General features: G+C 40.1%; 1 protein-coding gene and 1 pseudogene across 1 annotated transcript in view; one reads left to right on the forward strand and one right to left on the reverse strand.

Moving 5' to 3' along the window:
• The window catches only part of RAD51B (RAD51 paralog B), a 610290-nt gene that overhangs the window by 314540 nt on the left and 278467 nt on the right, over positions 1-17283 (reverse strand). The window lies entirely within an intron of this gene.
• Positions 2368-2903, forward strand: LOC132529766 (large ribosomal subunit protein uL6-like; annotated as a pseudogene).

The raw sequence follows: 17283 nt of genomic DNA on the forward strand, positions 1-17283 counted from the left end.
GAATGTAGAGTGGGGAAAAACTCCCCAAAGAGGGAGGAGAGGGAAAAAAATTAAAGCCATCAGTTCTGACATGTGCCAAGGAAGGAGAGTGAGAACACTCCTCAAACTGCCTATAAACCAGGTAAAAGTGACTGTTGGCTCGGACAGAGTCCACACACCCTAACAACGCCCCACTGCTAAGGCCACCACCCCTGGGCCTCCACTGGAAATTGCAGCTGCTTTCCACAGCCCGGAAAGCAACAGGCAGAATATAGTGACAGCTGGAAGGAAGGGGATTAGGTGAGGACTTGGCATAAATAGGAGTGCAGCCAAAATGCACAAATATGAAGGGAGAGCGACAATTTTCCTGTGTGGTTTGTGTGTGTGGTATGGGGGGAGTTCAAAAGAAGAGTGAGCCAAAGTTCTGGCCTTGATTGCCTGGAGGCTTTGGCAGTCTCAGCCTTTCTCATGGCAGACGGGCCAGGAAATGAAGCTTTCAGCTGTCTGCTTCAATGTTCTCCTCACTGTCACCATTTTCGTGTTCGGCCCCTGGCTCATTTGCATTTTCTTCTTCTTTTGGGGATTAGCGCATACGGGTAGACAAAATCCATTTTGGTTACTCAAGACTGTCATTTCCTCCCACACCTTACTTGTCAACTAAGAACGTCAAGAACATGAAATCCTGCCAGAGTACAAAACAAACTATAGAATTAGATGATCTGCAAGGGGCCTTTGAGACCTTCTAATCCAGCCTGATTTTACAGATGGGGAAACTTAAGAGTAGCAAAGGGAAGTAAGGTGATCTGCTGAAATCATACTAATATTTAGAGAGTAGCAAAGTCAGGACAAATATCCAGCTCTCCCATTCCCATCCAGCCAGCGCCCTGTCCAAAAAAATCAGTGTTCCTTTAGGACTCTATCTCAGACAAAATACTACTATTCCCCCACCGAACCCTTTTTAAATGAGGACTTGATAAGAACTGCATCGTATTCTCTCTCTGTTTCCTCATCAAACACTCACAGGTAAGTTTGGTAAATAATTATCCAAAGTGTTAGGTCTTAAGGAAAAGAAAGAGACTTGGAGACTCATATAACTAACAGCACTCAGAGAAAAGACTCAACCTAAAACCAAGCAGAATGCTTTTATTTCCTTTGTTTTAGGAGAAAGATCCGAAAAAAAAAAAAACAAATGGGACCTAATTAAACTTAAAAGCTTTTGCACAGCAAAGGAAACCATCAACAAAACAAAAAGAGAACCTACTGAATGGGAGAAAATATTTGAAAATGATACGACTGATAAGGGATTAATATCCGACATATATAAACAGCTCACACAACTCAACATAAAAAAAAAAAAACCCATACAACCCAATTTAAAAATGGGCAGAAGACCTGAAGAGACATTTTTCCGAAGAAGAAATGCAGGTGGCCAAGAGGCACATGAAAAGATGGTCAACACTGTTAATCATCAGGGAAATGCAAATCAAAACCACAATGAGTTATCCCTCACAACTGTAAGAATGGCCATCATCAAAAAGAACACAAGGAACAAACGTTGGCGAGGATGCGGAGAAGAGGGAACCCTCGTACACTGTTGGGAATGTAAATTGGTGTAGCCACTGTGGAAAACAGAATGGAAGTTTCTCAAAAAACTAAAAATAGAACTACCATATGACCCAGCAATTCCACTCCTGGGTATATACCTGAAAACAAAACAAAACAAAACAAACAAACAAACAAAAATCCCACTAATTCGAAAAAATACATGCACCTCTATGCTCATAGTAGCATTATTTACAATTGCCAAGATATGGAAGCAACCTAAGTGTCCATCAAACAGATGAGTGGATAAAGAAGATGTGGTATGTATGTATGTATGTGTGTGTGTGTGTGTATATATATATACATATAAATACATACATATATATATAATGGAATTTTTCCCTTTTTGCCAAAAGAAATAATTTCTGATATTGAGAAATATCACATTCTCAGGAAAAGGTAACCAACCTTTAAGGGCTTAAAAGATTCCTACTCTGAAAAGGAGTTTATGAGTGTGGAGAGATAGGTGGAAATATGGCCCCTTGGCATCCACAGGGCATTGGTTCCAGGACACCCCGCATAGACAGCAAAATCCTCGGATGCTCAAGTCCCCTACATAAAATGCCCCAGTACAGTCGGCTCTCCGTATCCACAGGTTCCACATCCACGGATATGCAGGGCCCACTGTATATTGGTTTATACGTAAGGTCATAACAAAGCAATCTCAAATTGTGGTTTCTTCCACTAAAAATTTTCTTTTCAGTACTATGGAAATCATGTTAAAATATGACATTAAAAAATGAAAACAAAAATACCTCACCTCCCTTTGCTGCATCTACTGCAAGAATGAAGACAGTTCTCAACAATCAGACTGTCGACATTTTGGAAATGTCAACATCACCCTGAAGGGATGCATAGTTACTGTGAAGGGCCCCAGAGGAACCCTGCGGAGGGACTTCAATCACATCAATGTAGATCTCAGTCGCCTTGGAAGGAAAAAGAAGAGGCTCTGCGTTGACATACAGTGGGGAAACAAAGGACTGGCCACGATGGGCACTATCTGTAGTTGTGTAAAGAACACGAGCAAGGGCGTTACACTGGGGGTCATTACAAGGTGAAGTCTATGTGTGCTCACCTCCCCATCAATATCCTCACTCAGAATAGGTCTCTCGCTGAACTCTAAAATGTCCTGGGTGGAAAAAACATCCACAGGGTATCTCAAGCCCAGAAAGATGAGTTAATTCTTGAAGGAAACTATATTGAACTGTGTCAAATTCAGCTGCTTTGATTTAGCAAGTCACAATAGTTAAAAATATCACAAAAATTGGGGGAATGATATCTATGTCTTTTAAAAAGGAATAGTTCAGCAGACTGATGAATAAGATCTAAAAGTTGTCCAGCTATGGAAACAAGATGTTGGATAATTCCTAAGACCTGTTTGTGATATTTTAAAGATGCAATAAATACCCTCTATTTTGGGAAGGGGGGTGGGGCACTGGACACTTCACTAACTAGTTAAATTAGCTAACTTTTCCTTCCTTCTATACATTTTCATTTAACAGATTCTCTAGTGCTTACCCTTTACCAAGTACTATTCAATTCTGGGAATAAGGAAATTAAAGACAGCACTTCTGTCATAAAGGCATGCAAAGTTAACTGGGGGAAACCAAAATGTCAATGGCATGACCAGAGTAGTACTTCCAGTAATAAAGGTTACTTAGAAAGCACATGGGAGGGGTACCAGGCCAGCCTGGGAAGTTCCAGGAAGGCTAATTGAAGAAGGTGACACCTGAGATGAGGATAAAGAAGAATTGGTAGGTTAAAAAAATAAAAGTAATGAGTTCTTGTTTTATTCTTCATTTTTTTTTTTAAATCTAACATTCTCGTTTCATATGAGAATTTGATCTATTACATAAGACTTTGGAAGGAAAAAAATGACATCATTATTGTTATGTCAAAATATCAATAAAACTATTTAACAAAAAGTACTGGAACACATTAAATATCAAAAGACAAAGACACACACAAAAAACCCCAAACACGCAACAGTGTACATCAACTATACCTCAATTTAAAAAAAACAGTAATGTTAATGTAACACCCAAACATGAGAGAACGTGGTAACTTTTCAGAGCTGTCACAGGAGCCCATCTATGCATATCTATAAAGAGCACTAACTGTGGGCAAGGCGTTCTGCTGGGTGCTGTAGTAGATAAGATAATGAATAAAGATGGTCTCTCTCACAGGGAATTTATCACCTCAATTTACCAGCATGTTCCCTCAGGAGAGAGAAAGGTCTAGAGCAGCAGTTCTCAAACCTTTCCCACCTGGGACCAATTTATACTCTTAAAAACTATTAAGGACTCATAGAGCTTTTATTTATGAGGAATATGTTGACCACATCAGAAGTTAAAACTGATGATCCCAAACTCCCATTCCTTCCTTCCCCTACCCCATCCCTCCTTGGCAACCACAAGTCTGTTATCTATATCTGTGAGTCTGTTTTTGTTTCCTAGATATGTTGATTTGCATCGTATTTTGGATTCCATATATAACTGATATCATGTGGTATTTGTCTTTCTCTTTCTGATTTACTTCGCTTAGTATGATAATCCCTAGTTTGGGATTAGCAGCGGCAAATTATTATATATAGTATGGATAAACAACAAGGTCCTACTGTATAGCACAGGGACCTATATTCAATATTCTGTGACAAACCATAATGGAAAAGGATATGAAAAAGAATATATATATGTGTGTATGTATAATGACTCACTCTGCTGTACAGAAGAAATTAAAACAACATTGTAAATCAACTATGCTTCAATAAAATTTAAAAAAACTAAAAGAAAACAAAACTGAATAATTTTTAAGTATTTGTTGATTTGTTTAAAAGTAACACTAATCAACCTATAACCTCAACATAAATAATGGATTTTTATGAAAAATAGTTGCATTTTCTAAAATGAAAAAATTTAGTGAGACAAGTGCCACTGTTTTACAGTCTTGCCAATCTCTTTAATGTCTGGCTTAATACATTCCAATATCTGGTTCTTCATTAATCTGGCTCTTCATTAAAATATCATACTTCACATGTCCTCTAGAAAACTCCACTGTACACTTGTGAGAAAATGAGAATGAAAAAGGCAAATAATGCCTTAATATTATGATGAAAAAAGTTCACCCTCACAGATCCCTTGAAAGGATCTCTGGGGACCCTCAGGTATCTCATCACATTTTAAGAACCACTGGTCTATGGCAATAAAAGTCATATTCAAAACTGGGTAAATAAAGACTATGAGTTCAAGTTTACTCTACCTGAGGTTTTAACTAAGGGGAAATCTTGCAGTAAGAGTTCCCTATCTAGGCCACTAATTCTAAGAGTGGACTTGTTTTCTTGGAACTGAGACAACGCAGGTTGCATGAATGGGTCCACTCTCTCTGGCACTGTGAAGAATGCCTCCTCAAAGGGCTTGGGCTGGGTGGGTCACACAGTGATGGAGATGACCATATTCCTGCTCTGCTTGGGACAGTCCAGCTTTATTCCCATTGTGCCAGAGTAATTATTAGTAGCGCCCCTTCACTCTCCAAGTATCCAGTTTGGGCGGTAAGTTATATGGGCACCTTGACAATGCCTTGCACAAGCATTCTTCTTCTTCCCACCTTGTGGACAGGTCTAAAAGAAGCCATGCTGGGTTTGGTTTACATAGTAATATTCCTCTAACCTCTCTCCTAAAAAAACAAAAAGCCAATCATGGGAGAAAATTCCTCCCGATCTCTTGGTTTCTATGTCTTCTTTTCCTTTTTTAAACTGTTGACAGCAACCAGTCTCGACAACTCTATACGACAGACAGCACGTGCTGGTTGTTCTCTTGCTATGCACCTAGTTCAGTGTTTGAACTACAGGGTGTCACTTTGCCCAACTATTTCAAATCAGTTGGAATATAACCTATTGATCAAGGGCTACAAATTAACCAGACTGGGTTAACCGCTAGGCCAATAAAACACTAGGCAAAACCTAGCACACAGATTCAACCCATCACCAGAAATGGAGGCAACTCAGTAAGACAAGAGACTTCTTTGAAAAAGTATTAAATCTCCCAGGCCTAATCCTGTGAGCATGGCAGGGGGTATGAAGAGGAATGGAAAAGAAGAGCTGTAAATTCTGAATAGTGAACCTTGAAACTGACGTGAATTTGGCTTTGCATACCCGAGTGGCAGAGAAACCTCAGCAGTTATCCAGTGCTTTTAGAGAGCAGGGTAAAATTATAAGAACATTTTTATGAGTTGTGGCTGGCAAGCCCTAGCCTGTTAAAACTCTTTAAAAACCAATGCCTTGGTGGAGGTAACATTTACTGTTTACTGTAGCTCTGGTTGTTAGGGGTTACTGCTAAGGTCCCAGTTTTCCATGACATCAGCAGCATTCCAAGGGAAGTGTGTGTCAGTGACTTTCAGTAATGACTCCGTTTTCCAAATGTTCAAAGCTTCTGCCAAGCTGCCCTACACCTGCACACCAGCTGAGTTAGAGGAAAAGGAAAAGCAAGATGGATTAAGTGGGATTTTTGTCTGGGTTCCTTAATGAGACTAAAGGCTTCCTTCTTTCAGTGTTTGCTTTGGTGTAATAAATGGATGCCAGTGCCTTTAGGAGTGACATGACTCATCCTTACCTTTTCATAAACCAATCAGACTATCTCTCACAACTTCTCGCTATCATATTCTGGACTAACCTTTCGAGACTTTTCTTCTGCGGGAAAAGTTTAGGGCTTAGTGAGAAGATCAGCACGGCATGCCAACACTCTGGGAGGGATTCCGAGGGAGGCATCTGCTGCTCCCCAAATTAGCAGGAAACAGAAGCAGTGAAGAGACATTACTGCGTAGCTGCTAAAAGGATCACCTGGCTTTCAACGTTTCAAACCAGACGTGTCCTCTCAAGGCAGCAGCAGACCTCATTCCAGAGTCTGTCCTCACCAAAACAAGCATCTGGTTAACTTCATCCAAGGGTGCCTACTGCCCACTCAAGAGGCTTGTGACCGGTGCTGTGGCCAATACTAATTGTGTACTTATATAAGACAGACCTTTTTTCCAAAAGGCTTGAAGCATTTTTTTCGGCGTTAAACTCATCAGTGTTCATGACAACCTTCTGAGAGGTGGCAAAATATTAGTTCAGGTGTGAGAAATTGGGGGATGGGGTTGAGGAGAATTGGTCCTCTGCCAAGAGTAAGGCAGGAGATCTCCCAGAGCCCCAGCCCCACACCTTTACGCCTGTGGTAACTGGCCCCTCTCCAGGCTTGCTCCAGTTTGCCCAGGCTAACCTGCTCTTTTGTCGACCGTCAAAAGGGTTGTGGAATACAAAATTCGTTGTTAACGAGGCAAAGCTTGGAAGCTAGCAAAGAAAAACAAGAACAATTTTATGTAAAGACACAGAGGAATATCCTCTTAAGGGTTTTGGTAAGAATGATTTATGCATTCAATATCTGCTTCTATGAATGACACAAGGTAGAAGATTCAATCTTTCTGTACCTCAGTTTCCTCACCTATAAAATCTAAATATATATATACATATACAAACACACACACACACACACATATATACCATTAAAAATATCAGAGATGTTTAGAAATTTTAATAATTAATGTTTTAAACTGCATAGAGATCTTTAAGGGGGGGAATCTCTGAAATGCTAAAAGGTGGCCTCTTTTATAATATATTGCACAGTTCTAGAGGAAATTCCTTTAATTACTGCTATATTTGTTCTTAGGAAATAGGAATAAATTCATACACTTTCAAGTGATTCTTAAAATAAAAGCCTCTACAATTTAAAAAAATAATAATCATCTTTATCTTTGCAGAAACAACAAGGATTTTTTTTAAGCTGTAGGGGTGGCATGCTCTGTGGTTTAGGGTAGCCACAGATAACATAATACTCACAAAAATGTCTGTGTCTAGTAATTTCTCTTAGACTTCATTAAAAAGAATTCAAACATGAAAAAATACTAAAGGAATCATTCTCATTCAACCGTAGACTGCCTGTGAAGACTGGAAAACACAAGTTTTTGGTTCAATCCCTGTATTAAACTATAAAAGTCTGTCCAGTGTAATCTCACGTTGAGTCCTGAGCCTGTTTCCTTGAATAATTTTTAGAGGGAATTTTACAATTATGGCTTGTTAGCAAGAGACTGAGCTATTACTAATTAGAAAACAAGTCTTTCAATAAACTTTCTGGTACATAGAATGAACAGTTATATCTGAAACTAAATTCCACAAGTCATTTTCATAAATAAGTACATATATAAATTAGAAAGAGGGGGTGTGGCACGGGGTATACCTAAAATGCTTAAATTCTAAGAAAAAAGAATTGAAAAAAAAGAAGTTTCTTTTCTTCCTGAAGATAAAAGATTTAATGAGTGACTAATCCCCCTTAGTAAAGTTCCTTTGGTAATTGCCCTATTCTAAGCCACACTAATTTTGCTAGGAGCCTTTACTGTTAAAAGATGTTGTTTTATGATGTTAAGCTACACACAAAAGCCATGTAACATAATGGCAAAATATGCTTCCGATTTTGTTATGTTACCAACCTATACTTATCCAGAAATTCTAACTGCCAAGTGTCTTTTACCTAACACAGACAGCATCTTTCACCACCCTCCCTTTCCCACATAAAGTAACAACGTCATTAAGAGTGGAAAACTGGGTATAAAAACTGAGCCCTGGAAAAAAATACTAAATGGGAATCTGCCTCCAGCTCTGCAAATTTTCAAACTTGACCTGGCCTCTCGGGTCTGGAAGCTAGACTTCTGCGCCCAGAATATGGCTGGATGAGGAAGGCAGTCTCAATTCACACCCTGAGGGCTAGGAACAGAACACACACTCCATACAGACCACTAAAGAGGTTCAGGGGCTTGTGTGACCGAGAAGCCTGTTTTAATTGGCCCTTGGTGATGTCATGCCCATGTCTCCAGGGCCCAGGAAATGCACCATGACTAAAGGAGCACCTCATTTGTGAATACACATTCCATCTCAGAGGAGCAGCAGCAGGCAGAGTTTCAAGGCAACGAAGACCCAGTTAGAGAATGCCAGCCAGTCAGCCGCGCACAGAGGGCCTTCAGTTGTCCTGAAATAGACTGCTCTTGTTCGCTGCCTCGGAAAACCCTACAACTACCTGTATCCCTGTGGCATGTGTAGGATAGTAGCCCTAAAACTGGGTTGTTTTGTCTTTTTTTTTTTTTTTTTTTGCTGTGTTGGGTCCTCGCTGCTGCATGCAGGCTTTCTCCAGTTGTGGTGAGCGGGGGCTATTCTTCGTTGAGGTGCGCGGGCTTCTCATTGCAGTGGCTTCTCTTGTTGAGGAACACGGGCTCTAAGCGCATGGGCTTCAGTAGCTGTGGCTCGTGGGCTCTAGAGCGCAGGCTCAGCAGTTGTGGCACACAGGCTTAGTTGCTCTGTGGCATGTGGTATCTTCCCGGACCAGGGCTTGAACCTGTGTCCCCTGCACTGGCAGGCAGATTCTTAACCACTGCACCACCAGGGAAGTCCCTAGGGTTGTTTTGTCTTTTAAGTTACTCTCTTTAGGGAAAGAAGAATGGTCACTGTAATAGGGCACACATCCTTCCAGATTTCTATCAGCAAACCTTCTCTATAAAGGACAAGATGATACAAATGGCCATATGGTCTCTGTTGAAACACTCATTTCTGCCCTTGCTGTGCAAAAACAGCCATAGACGATACATAAATGAATAAACATGGCTGGGTTGCAATAACATGTGATTTACAAAAACAGGCAGCAGGCTGATTTGGCTCACTGGCCGTGGTCTGCTGACCTCTGTATTAAAGAGTGGACCACTCCTTCCTCTGCCACATACTCAGACCAAAGTACTCTCAAATAAGGGTGCAGTTACAGGAAAGGATGTGAAGGAGTTTCCACAATATACCTGTGATAGCTACCCTATCTAGAACCTAAACACAGTTTACAGAGAGGCAATCTAGCCCATGGTTTCAGAACGTAGGCTCTGCAGTCAAATGACTAGGTTACAAATTCTGACTTTGCTACTTCTGCATTTAAAGCCTTGGACAAGGTATATTATTCCTATGAGCCTTGGTTCCTTCATCTGCAAAATTGGGTTCCAAACTGTTCCTACGCAATAGGGTCAATATGAAACTTCAATGAGATAATATATGAATAAAGCTTAGCCTAGTGCCTAGGATATTGGAGTGCCCAATAATTACCTGACACTATTGCTAGATTTTTTCTAAGCAACCATAATTACTACTCTTGATCGCAGCAGGCCAAAGTGAAGAGGCAGGTTACCACAAACGCTAGTACACGGTAAATTTCTTTCCAATTCCATTCATATCTATTAATGCTATCATCATCTTTAGTAGCTGCATAGAATTTCACAGGGAATGCTCCATAACTGGACCAAATGCCAATTGTTCAACATCCGTTTGCTGTCTTCTTGCCATTATAAACAACAGTATGATAAACATCTTTAAACATGCACCTGTGAACACTTCGAATTCTGTTCCTTGGGGCAAAAAGGTTTGCACGTTTTAAAGAACTTGAAATTATTCTGCAAATTGGCTCTCCAGAAAAGTTATACTAATTCCTATTTCCAACAGCACTGAAAGAGAGGATCTGTTTCCTAAGATTCTTGACAATACAACTACTTCGTTTCACCACTAAGACCCAGAGAGGTTAAATGAAAAAACTAAGAAAAAACTAAGACCCAGAGAGGTTAAATGACTTGCTTAAATTTAATGAAGAATGCTTAATGTTTCCTTTGGCCTACAACTTTATAAAGCATTTCATAATTATTCTGATAATAGCTAATCTTTCCAGAATCCATATAATTAATTATTATTATTAAAATGCCATTTTATGGTTGAGAGAGCTGGAGCCCAGAAATTGACTTAGGGTAGCCAAAGTTCTCCAGATAAGGCAAAGGATACAGAAGAACATGATCAAAATAGAAATAAACTTCATCCTATTATCAGGCCATGCCAGGCTCACTATAACATCTCAGGCAAAATTTACTTTTCAATCAGGAAACTATTCTCGGGAACTAATTTAATTTTCCCTTCTCGTGGCAAACAGGTAATCCAGAGACTTTTTTTTTTCTTTGCTGTTAAAATAAATAAGCCTATAAAACCAAATGTCCTTTTCTCACAAGAAAAACTTAAAACCTCTGAGCTTCTGACAAGACAGTCACAGACCTAGGCATTTGTTAAGGCTATTTTCTTCACTCTACCTATTATCTTGCTTTTTTTCTTCTTAACGCTTACCACAATTTGAAATATATTAGTTATTTGTCTGTAACAACTAAGTTCCATTAAAACAGGAACTTGCTTACTAGTCTTAGTCTTGTTTATTATCTTTTCAGTACCTAGAATACTATGTGGAGCATAGCAAGTAACTGATAAAGATTTACTGGATGTATAAATCCTCCTAGATGCCATCTATGTATTTCCCTGGCTGTACAACCTACAAGGTAGGCAGGCAGGCTTTGGCATTATATATTAATAAGAGTTGTCATTCCCTATTTACAACACTGCAAAAAACAAACAAACAAACAAAAACACCAGAAAACAAAAAAACACCTTCCTAATGGAGAAGAGCAGCCTGTCCCTCACCTGCAGAGTTTGTAGACAATTATATCCCAATCCAACCCCCACTATCAGTGGGACCATGCCACATGCTGTCATACCACGATCTCCCACCTTACCCTTTCACCTAGGAGATGCTGCTACTGTTAGCCCGTGCAAGTGTGTGCACTTGTTTTATTTATTTGGTTGGTTTGTCTTCAAAGGAGCCTCCTTGGTGGGTCACTAATTAGACAGAAGTTCTAAAAAACAAATGCACCATCTGTTGACTGTTTTATTGAAAGATGTACCGAATGTCATAGTTGACGACCCAACATCCATTCTGTCTCAAATGACTGATCTAGCCCTTTGTGGCCCAATATGGCACCCACTAGCCATATATGGTTGAATTTAAATTAATTTTAACTATTCAGTTCCTCATTGGCACTAGCCACATTTTCATTGCTCAAAAACTGCCATATGTGGTTAGTGGCTACTGTACTGGACAGCGCAAATATAGAATACTTCCATGACTATAGAAAGTTCTGTTGGACAGCATGGAGTCTAGTCAAACATGGTAATGCCATTCTCCTTGCCTGAAACTGATTTTAAAATGGGCATGTAAGGGGGCGCCTTCAAGATGGCGGAGGAGTAAGACATGGAGATCACCTTCCTCCCCACAAATACATCAAAACTACATCTACATGTGGAACAACTCCTACAGAGCACCTACTGAACGCTGGCAGAAGACCTCAGACTTCCCAAAAGGCAGGAAACTTCCCACATACCTGGGCAGGGCAAAAGAAAAAAGGAAAAACAGAGACAAAAGAATAGAGACGGGACCTGCACCTCGGGGAGGGAGCTGTGAAGGAGGAAAAGTTTCCACACACTATGAAGCCCCTTCACTGGCGGAGACAGGGTGGTGGGGGGGGGGAAGCTTCGGAGCCACGGAGGAGAGCACAGCAACAGCGGTGCAGAGGGCAAAGCGGAGAGACTCCCGCACAGAGAATCGGTGCCGACCAGCACTCACTAGCCTGAGAGACTTGTCTGCTCACCCGCCAGGGTGGGTGGGGGCTGGGAGCTGGGAGCTGAGGCTCTGGCTTCGGAGGTCAGATTCCAGGGATGGGACTGGGGTTGGCTGCGTGAACACAGCCTGAAGAGGGCTAGTGTGCCACAACTAGCCGGGAGGAAGTCTGGGGATAAGTCTGGACCTGCCTAAGAGGCAAGAGACCATTGTTGCGGGGTGCATGAGGACAGGGGATTCAGAACACCGCCCAAACAAGCTCCAGAGATGGGTGCAAGCCACGGCTACCAGGGTGGATCCCAGAGACGGGCATGAAATGCTAAGTCTACTGCTGCAGCCACCAAGGAGCCTGTGTACAAGCACAGGTCACTATCCACACCTCCCCTCCCAGGAGCCTGGGCAACCCGCCACTGCCAGGGTCCCATGATGCAGGGACAACTTCCCCTGCAGAATACACGGCGCCTCAGGCTGTTACAACATCACGCCAGACTCTGCCACCACAGGCTCGCCTCGCTTTCCGTATTCCTCCCTCCCTTCTGCCTGAGTGAGCCAGAGACCCTGAATCAGCCTCACCTTTAACTCCCTCCGGTCTGGGCGGGGAACAGATGCCCGCTGGCGACCTACACGCAGAGGCGGGGCCAAATCCAAAGCTGAACCCGGGAGCTGTGCGAACAAAGAAGAGAAAGGGAAATCTCTCCCAGCAGCCTCAGGAGCAGTGGATTAAATCTCCACAATCAACTTGATGTACCCTGCATCTGTGGAATACCTGAAGAGACAACGAATCACCCCAAAATTGAGGCAGTGGACTTTGGGAGCAACTGTAGACTTGGGATTTGCTTTCTGCATCTAATTTGTTTCTGGTTTTATGTTTACCTTAGTTTAGTATTTAGAGCTTATTATCATTGGTAGATTTGTTTATTTATTCAGTTGTGCTCTTCAATTTTAAATTTATATATATATTTTTCTTCCTTTTTCTCATTTTGTGAATGTGTATGTGTATGCTTCTTTGTATGATTTTGTCTGTATAGCTCTGCTTCTGCCATTTGTCCTAGGGTTCTGACTGTCCCTTTTTTGTTTTTTCTTTAGTATAGTTTTTAGCGTTTGTTATCATTGGAGTATTTGATTTTTGGTTTGGTTGCTCTCTTCTTTCTTTTTTTAAATTATATTTCATTTTTAACAATTTTTTTCTATTTTAATAACTTTATTTTATTTTATTTATCTTTCTCTCTCTCTCTCTCTCTCTCTCTCTCTTTTTCTCTCTCTTTCTTTTTCTCGCTTTTCTTCTGAGCTGTGTGGCTGACAGGATCTTGGTGCTATGGTCAGGTGTCCAGCCTGAGCCTCTGAAGTGGGAGACCAAGTTCAGGACACTACTCCACCGGATACCTCCTGGCCCCATGTAATATCAAACGGCGAAAGCTCTCCCAGAGATCTCCATCTGAGCACTAAGACCCAGCTCCACTCAACAACCAAAAAGCTACAGTGCTGGGCACCCTGTGCCAAACAACTAGCAAGAAAGGAACACAAACCCACCATTAGCAGAGAGCTGCCTAAAATCATAGTAAGGTCAAAAACACCCCAAAACACACCACCGGATGCAGTCCTGCCCACCAGAAAGACAAGATCCAGCCTAATCCACCAGAACACAGGCACCAGTTCCTTCTACCAGGAAGCCTACGCAACCCACTGAACCAACCTTACCCACTGGGGGCAGACACCAAAAACAACGTGAACTACGAACCTGCAGCCTGTGAAACAGAGACCCCAAACACAGTAAGTTAAGCAAAATGAGAAGACAGAGAAATACACGGCAGATGAAGGACAAAGGTAAAAACCCACCAGACCAAACAAATGAAGAGGAAATAGGCAGTCTACATGAAAAAGAATTCAGAATAATGATAGTAAAGAGGATCCAAAATCTTGGAAATAGACTGGAGAAAATACAAGAAATGTTTAACAAGGACCTAGAAGAATGAAACAGCAAACAAACAATGATGAACAATATAATAAATCAAATTTAAAATTCTCTACAAGTAATCAAGAGCAGAAAAACTGAGGCAGAAGAATGGATAAGTGACCTGGGAGATAAAATACTGGCAGTAACTACTGCAGAGCAGAATAAAGAAAAAAGAATGAAAAGAATTGAGGACAGTCTCAGAGATATCTGGGACAACATTAAACACACCAACATTCGAATTATAGGGGTCCCAGAAGAAGAAGAGAAAAAGAAAGGGACTGAGAAAATATTTGAAGAGATTATAGTCAAAAACTTCCCTAATATGGGTAAGGAAATAATCAATCAAGTCCAGGAAGCACAGACACTCCCATACAGAATAAATCCAAGGAGAAACACACCAAGACACATATTAATCAAACTATCAAAAAGTAAATACAAGAAAAAAAAATTACAAGCAGCAAGGGAAAGGCAAAAATTAACATACAAGGGAATCCTCATAAGGTTAACAGCTGAACTTTCAGCAGAAATTCTGCAAGCCAGAAGGGAGTGGCAGGACATATATAAAGTGATGAAAGAGAAAAACCTACAACCAAGATTACTCTACCCAGCAAAGATTTTATTCATATTTGATGGAGAAATTAAAATCTTTACAGATAAGCAAAAGCTAAGAGAATTCAGCAACACCAAACCAGCTCTACAACAACTGCTAAAGGAACTTCTCTAGGCAGGAAACACAAGAGAAGGAAGAGGCGTAGAGAAGGAAAAGTCTTACAAGAACAAACCCGAACCAGTTAAGAAAATGGTAATAGGAACATACATATTGATAACTACCTTAAATGTAAATGGATTAAATCCTCCAACCAAAAGGCATAGACAGGCTGAATGGATACAAAAACAAGACCCATACATATGCTGTCTACAAGAGACCCACTTCAGACCTAGGGACACATACAGACTGAAAGTGAGGGGATGGAAAAAGATATTCCACGCAAATGGAAATCAAAAGATAGCTGGAGTAGAAATTCTCATATCAGACAAAATAGACTTTAACATAAAGACTATTACAAGAGACAAAGAAGGACAATACATAATGATCAAGGGATCAATCCAAGAAGAAGATATAACAATTTTAAATACTTATGCACTCAACATTGGAGCACCTCAATACATAAGGCAAATGCTAACAGCCATAAAAGGGGAAATCAACAGTAACACAACCATAGTAGGGGACGTTAACACCCCACTTTCACCAATGGAGACATCATCCAAAATGAAAATAAATAAGGAAACACAAGCTTTAAATGATACATTAAACAAGATGGACTTAATTGATATTTACAGGACATTCCATCCAAAAACAGCAGATTGTACTTTCTTCTCAAGTGCTCATAAACACTCTCCAGGATAGATCATATCTTGGGTCACAAATCAAGCCTTGGTAAATTTAAGAAAACTGAAATTGTATCAAGTATCTTTTCCGACCACATCGCTATGAGACAAGATACCAATTACAGGGGAAAAAAATCTGTAAAAAATACAAACACATGGAGGCTAAACAATACACTACTAAATAACCAAGAGATCACTGAAGAAATCAAAGAGGAAATCAAAAAATACCTAGAAACAAATGACAATGAAAACATGACAACCTAACACCTATGGGATGCAGCAAAAGCAGTTCTAAGAGGTAAGTCTATAGCACTACAATCCTACATCAAGAAGCAAGAAACATCTCAAATAAACAACCTAACCTTACACCTAAAGCAATCAGAGAAAGAAGAACAAAAAATTCCCAAAGTTAACAGAAGGAAAGAAATCAAAAAGATCAGATCAGAAATAAATGAAAAAGAAACAAAGGAAACAATAGCAAAGATCAATAAAACTAAAAACTAGTTCTTAGAGAAGATAAGCAAAATTGATAAACCATTAGCCAGACTCATCAAGAGAAAAAGGGAGAAGACCCAAAACAACAGAATTAGAAATGAAAAAGGAGAGGTAACAACTGAAACTGCAGAAATACAAAGAATCATGAGAGATTACTACAATCAACTCTATGCCAATAAAATGGACAACCTGGAAGAAATGGACAAATTCTTAGAAAAGCACAACCTTCGGAGACTGAACGAGGAAAAAATAGAAAATATGAACAGACCAATCACAAGCACTGAAATTGAAACTGTGATTAAAAATCTTCCAACACACAAAAGTCCAGGACCAGATGGCTTCACAGGTGAATTCTATCAAGCATTTAGAGAAGAGCTAACACCTATCCTTCTAAAACTCTTCCAAAATACAGCAGAGGGAGGAATGCTCCCAAACTCATTCTACAAGGTGACCATCACCCTGATACCAAAATCAGAAAAAGATGGCACAAAAAAGGAAAACTACAGGCCAATATCATTGATGAACATATGCAAAAATCCTCAACTAAACACTAGCAAACAGAATCCAACAGCGCATTAAAATGATCATACACCATGATCAAGTGGGATTTATCCCAGGAATGCAAGGATTCAATATATGCAAATCAATCAAGGTGATACACCATATTAACAAACTGAAGGAGAAAAACCATATGATCATCTCAATAGATGCAGAAAGAGCTTTCGACAAAATTCAACGCCGATTTATGACAAAAACCCTCCAGAAAGTAGGCATAGAGGAAACTCACCTCAACATAATAAAGGCCATATAGGACAAACCCACAGCCAATATCGTTCTCAACAGTGAAAAACTGAAAGCATTTCCACTAAGATCAGGAACAAGACAAGGTTGCCCACTCTCACCACTATTATTCAACATAGTTTTGGAAGTTTTAGCCAAAGCAATCAGAGAAGAAACAGAAATAAAAGGAATCCAAATTGGAAAAGAAGAAGTAAAACTGTCACTGTTTGCAGATGACATGACATTATACATAGAGAATCCTAAAGATGCCACCAGAAAACTACTAGAGCTAACCAATGAATTTGGTAAAGTTGCAGGAGACAAAATTAATGCACTGAAATCTCTTGCATTCCTATACACTAATGATGAAAAATCTGAAAGAGGAATTAAGGAAACACTCCCATTTACCATTGCAACAAAAAGTATAAAATACCTAGGAATAAACCTACCTAAGGAGACAAAAGACCTGCATGCAGAAAACTATAAGACACTGATGAAAGAAATTAAAGATGATACAAACACATGGAGAGATATACCATGTTCTTG

This window comes from Lagenorhynchus albirostris, chromosome 1 (assembly GCF_949774975.1).
Source record: "Lagenorhynchus albirostris chromosome 1, mLagAlb1.1, whole genome shotgun sequence".
In the NCBI taxonomy this organism is placed as follows: domain Eukaryota; kingdom Metazoa; phylum Chordata; class Mammalia; order Artiodactyla; family Delphinidae; genus Lagenorhynchus; species Lagenorhynchus albirostris.